The sequence below is a fragment of the Mustela lutreola genome, chromosome 9 (assembly GCF_030435805.1).
Source record: "Mustela lutreola isolate mMusLut2 chromosome 9, mMusLut2.pri, whole genome shotgun sequence".
Taxonomy (NCBI): domain Eukaryota; kingdom Metazoa; phylum Chordata; class Mammalia; order Carnivora; family Mustelidae; genus Mustela; species Mustela lutreola.
In genome coordinates, this window is record NC_081298.1 from 104,427,645 (window position 1) to 104,433,644 (window position 6,000).

Genomic DNA, 6,000 nt, shown 5'->3' on the forward strand with positions numbered 1-6,000 from the left:
GAATACAGGGTTTGGATTTGGGAGTTAGAAGTTAGGGCAATCAACTAATTGGCCTGGTTCCCTGACTTTTTTGTTATAAAAAGACCATTTGTCCTTGCCTTTTGCCCCCTGCCCCCCCAGGCATTCACACCATCAACCCCAGGCCGAGCGGTACCATATGTAGCCAGATGGGGCTATTGGTCTCTTTTACTCTTTCTCGTTGCCAACATGGGTCAACCAATCTGGAAAGAGCAAAAGTCATGCTGAAAACAGCTCGAGCATAACGTATCAAACCAAGAATTTTGGTTTTCTTCAGAGTCTGTTTCTCCCTCCAAAGAGCTGCTTCAGGTGATGGATGGGAAGTGAGGAAGCTGCAAAGAACAGCTCACAGCCATACATCCGGGTCAAGGGGACAAGGGAGCTGCACCTGAGCTGCTTTGCGGGAGGCACAGAGGCAGGATAGGGATTATCACTTTTCTGGGAAGAGAGTCTATAAATCGGGGCACCTGGGTGGCTCAGTCATTAGGCATCTGCCTTTGGCTCAGGTCATGATCCCAAGGTCCTGGGACCCGCATCGGGTGCCCTGCTCAGCCGGAAGCCTGCTTCTCTCTCTCCCTCTCCCTCTGCTTGTGTTCCCTTTCTAGCTTTCTCTCTGCAAATGAATAAATAAAATCTTTTTTAAAAAAGAGAGAGAGTGTCTATAAATCTCTCATGAGATTCTCAGAAAAGGATCATGACTTAGGATTAGCTCGCTGTCCCAGAGATCCAAGAGAGAGCATCACAAAGGAAGTCCTGATATGGCATTTTAGTGATTTAAAGGGAAGCTCCAGGATAAATGACTGCTGTCTCTTTTATAAGAGGTGAACACCACTGAACAGGAGACTACTAAGCCAATAGACGACTTCCAGAAGTCAGAGAGCTTGGGACTAACATTGCAGAGGATTTAGTCCAAGAAGAAGAGAAAAGCCGAGTCTTGGTAGTGAAAACAGAATGAAAAGCTGGGATGCTTTACCAAAAAAGCCTCACACATTCAGCTGGACAGGTTACCAGAAATGACCATACTGTTTAATGTGCCTTGTTTATCTGCTCAGTCAGATAACTCAGTTCTTGACATAGTAAAAGACTACATTTTTAACCATGGTACAATGTCATCTCAAACACCAGAACCCATACAAGAACTAGTAAAAAACCCCGGAGGCATTACAGTACAGTGGTGTAAGGTAGATGGTGACTTTGACGCCCAAGATTACAGGCATCAATTCCATAAATGTACTTCCAGTCATTTTGAGGATATACATGTAACCCTGACATGGAACTCATAGCATTGCACATAGACTCCAGTGTTGAGGGTCAGTTCTGGTGGGGGAGATGGCTGATAGGAGTGGAGTGCTTGGAGCATCCTCCAAATATGTCATTCCACATTAGTGCCTGATGAGTGGAAAGCTGGCCTTGAGAGGTACTGTCTGAGCATAGAACACACCAGAATGATTCTGAATCCAGCTCTAGCACTCTAATTTATTACTGTGGGCAAACATTAGCATTCATAATTGAAATGCTCTTAGAAGGATCAAGCATTGTGCATTAATACAAATGTTGCCATTTTTTAAACAGAAAAATATAATCAGCTGTGCAAAGTTACCTCTAGACAAAGGGGTCAATGGAACACTGTCATCTGACATGGAAATCGTGACTCTAGGAGCCACCAATAAATAACAAAGGCAGAAATTTCAAACTTCAAAGAACTATTAGCTTGAATAACAGAGAAATGAATGTTCATTGGTTACTTGATTAATTGTGGGGTTTTCGTTACTTTGCATACTTGTTTTTCTATCTTGGATGGAAAATGTTAGTATTTTCGGGTTTTGGATGACTGGCTTTGGTTTGTGGGGTTTCAACACAGCTGTTCTCTCAGCCTAGTTTAGTTGTAATTGGTTAAAAAAAAAAGGTTGGATCCATCTCTCAGGCTATTGGAAATAGTTTACTGGATTCATTTTGGAATATTTTAGCAATAAGATACTTGAATGTTGTGGACAAAAGCATAATACAGTCGATTTTATTTTTAGCATGATATTAATTACAATATCACATCACAATAAAAATCAAACTGGCCATAGAAGTATGAGTACAGAAAGATCTATACCCTTGCACTGTACTTCTTCTTAAAGCTGGTTATTAGAAGTGGGAAAAAAAAAAAAACGTATTATTTGATAGACTTTCCATCCAAGTTTAGGTAAAACTTAGAATAAAACAATAGGTACAGAATTAATGAAGCCAGAGTTCTGTAATACACCTTCCTCTTATACTCTTTGACATGAGTGTGTTGCATATACTCTCCATATCCAGGTATTTTGTAAGGAATATTGACTTTTTTCTAGTGTTCAATTCTCTTTAATCCCAAAACCATTACAAATTTTTGCATTTTCAAATTCTTTGACCAAATGTCAAAACACTTACCTTCACTGATTCTTTGCCATTTGATTCAAGATAGTCCAAGGGGTTTTTAGAGAGTTAAACTACTAATGGAAATAGTATGCCCAGCAGTGTCAGAGATTTCACACGTATGTAATACGCACATGTGCATATCAGCCTCAGTGATGCACCTGTACTGTTTGTAGGATAGGAAGTGCAGTCCAGTTTAATGTCAGTTTGATAAATGGTATTTCAGCTGCTGAAACAAACATATGGTAAACATTTGACCTGTTTTTTGAAAAATTTGAATTTGTGTAAAATATTTGAAGCATTTATTTATTTTATTAATATAGTGGTCTTAACTTGCTGTATAAGCCTACAGATTTTTCTTTGCAATGTGATTTTTTTTTCTCTTTAACCAGTTCAAAAATGTTTGAAAAAGCAAGTTTGATTTTTTTTTTAAGATAATTTATTTGGAATTCAAATTCTGTTAAACAATCATGCCCTTTTTCTCCTTGCCTTTTTGTATAGTAAGTAAGTAGTTATGCTAATATGTGCTAGATAGGGGCACCTGGGTGGCTCAGTGGGTTTAGCCTCTGTCTTCAGCTTGGGTCATGATCTCGGGGTCCTGGGATCGAGCCCCGCATTGGGCTCTCTGCTCAGTGGGGAGCCTGCTTTCCTCTATCTCTCTCTGCCTGCCTCTCTGCCTACTTGTGATCTCTGTCTGTCAAATAAATAAATAAAATCTTTAAAAATTAAAGGGAAAAAAAAAAAAAAAAACGATGTGCTAGATGTCCCTCTGCTTACTCTCTTTCTTTGCCCTCTTTTACCTTCTACCAGACATGGACTGCTTTCAAGTTAGAACGTCCTCACCCATCTTCTCTAAAGGTGTTACCAGCTGCATTTGTAGTGGAGTATTGTCCTATGCACTAGCAGTCTGAGTGACACAGGAAAATTTGTCACATAATGCTGAAGAATAGCACTGAGCACTTTGAGAAATATAAAAATGGCATGGTTCAAGAATTGTTCCAGCTTTCATTCTGGTTTAAGAGAGAGTGCTAATGTACTTGGAATAGTACTGCTAATATATGATAATGCATTTAAAGGCAACTTAATGTGCTCTCAGCTATAAATGCACCAAGGATTCAAAATAAAAGTGGCCCAGTGATGACTCTACTGATCAAGGAAGGTTGCTTTGAATGAGTTGGGTGACCCTTAAGGACTGATATGATTTGGCTAAGTAGCAGGGGCATAGATGATCACATGGTAGCCAGCACAGTAGAAAAGATATACAAACACAAGTAAATGAACATGGCACATTTTTGTGAAGATGAGTTTGCTTAGAGTGGGTAGTATGAGGTTTAAAGTCTAGGCAGCCCTAGGATTTTTGTTTATCTGTTTTAATTTTCGTTTTTAAAGCAGGGTTATGATGCAATGAAATAGATACTTCCATAATATTATTATGGACCAATGTGTGAACATCTGTCTAATGGATGTGGTGTTGTTTGCTGACAAAGACTTAGCGATCATACAGTTCCAGATTGCAAACAAATGTCCCATCAGCAGAATATAACCCACAGACATTTTTTGTGGCCCAAATAGTGATGAATAAATTTGAACCAATGTTTGAAAATTGAAAAATTTCACATGAAAATCTGGATTTCTGGATTCACCTAAAAAAAATCACATGAGGCACAATACATTCACATCTCTGTGTGCAAATAATGTGCCACGGCACAGGGCTGTCTCCTTTGGATGGTGCATGACTGCTAGGGTTATTTCGGTGCACAGGCTAGTCTTAGTATATACCTATAGGCTTGGTCCACCTGCAACAGAGACTAAGAAATGTAAGTGGAAAAAATAGACTATTAGGAATCAGTCAACTGTAGGAGAAAATTTGTGTTGAAGGAAACATAAATTCTTTTAAAATGTAGAACAGGATTTGATGATAGGGCAGCCATCTGAATTATCCTTGTGGTAGTTGAAAATATGAAATTACCCCTCAGGAGTGAAGCCAAAATAGAGAGATATTTGAAAGTAATCACCTCAAAGAGGGTAAGTGAAAAATGCAAATGGGTGAGAGATATAGAAAGAGTAAAGCCTTAGATAAAAGTTGAGTTTGACAGCTAGGAGTATATTTTGATGACTGAGATACAAAAATTCATTGTACCTCTCTCTCTTTTTTTTTTTAACCCCAGCATAAGGAACCTACAGTGTTATATTAGTTTCAGATGTGCAATATAATGACTCAATTCTATACATTACTCAGTGCTCATCAAAATAAGTGTACTCTTAATGCCTCTGGTAACCATCAGTTTGTTCATTATAATTAAGAGTCTGGTTTTACGGTTTGTCTCTATTTTCTTTGTTCATTTTCCTTTTTGGTCCTTAAATTCTATGTACAAGTGAAATCATATGATACCTGTCTCTCTCTGACTTTTTTCATTCAGCATTTACCCACTAGATCCATCCATGTTGTTGCAGATGCAAGATTTCATTCATTTCTAAGGCTGAGTAATTTTCCATTGTGTGTATATACCACTTTCCTTTGTCCATCTGTCTACCAATGAATACTTGGGTTGCTCCCATAATTTGGCTATTGTAAATACTGCTGCAATAAACAGAGAGGTGCACATATCTTTTGAATTAGTGTTTTCATATTCTTCTGGTAAATATCCAGTAGCGGAATTGCTGGGTCATATGGTAATTCTATTCTCAGTTTTTTGAGCAGCCTCCATACTGTTTTCCCCAGTGACTGTGCCAGTTTGCATTGGGTTCCTCTTTTTCCACATCCTTACCAATACTTGTTATTTTTCAGGTTTTTTTATTTTAGCCATTCTGACAGGTGCAAGGCAATAGCTCGTTGTGGTTTTAATTTGCATTTCCCTGATAATGAGTGGTGTTGAGCATCTTTCCATGTGTCTCTTGGTCATCCTTTGAAGAAATGTCTGTTAATGTATTCTGCCCATTTTTTAATTGGATGATTTTATTTTTTGGTGTAGAGTTGTATAAGTTCTTTATATATTTTGTATACTAACCCTTTATCGGATATGTCATTTGCAAGTATCTTATTCCATTCAGTAGATTCTTTTAGTTTGTTGATTGTTTCCTTTGCTGTAAAGAAGATTTTTCTTTTGATGTAATCTAAGTAATTTATTTTTGCTTTTGCTTCCCTTCCCTCGGAGACATATCTAGAAAAATGTTGCCATAGCAACAAATCTCTACATCAGAGAAATTTTTTGCCATAGCAAAAAATCTCTACATCAGAGAAATTACTGCCTATGCTCTATTCTAGGATACTTGTGGTTTTAGGTCTTATATTTAGGTCCTTAAAATATTTTGAGTTTTGGTGTATGGTGTAAGAGAGTGGTCCAGTTTTCCCAACACCATTTGTTGAGGAGACTGTCTTTTCCTCATTAAGTATTCTTGGCTCTGTTGTCAAAGATTAATTGCCCATATAATCATGGGCTTATTTCTGGGATCTCTGGTCTACTCTTTTGATATCTGTGTTTATTTTTGTGCCAGTTCCATGCTGTTTGGTTTACTACAGTTTTGAGGTATATTTTGAAATCTGGGATTATGGTAACTCCAGTTTTGTCCTTCTTTTTCAAG

General features: G+C 37.9%; 1 pseudogene; it reads left to right on the forward strand.

Annotated features, from left to right (window-relative positions):
• Positions 1–690: 690 nt before the first annotated feature.
• On the forward strand, positions 691–1,493 carry LOC131808409 (cytokine receptor-like factor 3; annotated as a pseudogene).
• The last annotated feature ends 4,507 nt before the right edge of the window (positions 1,494–6,000 follow it).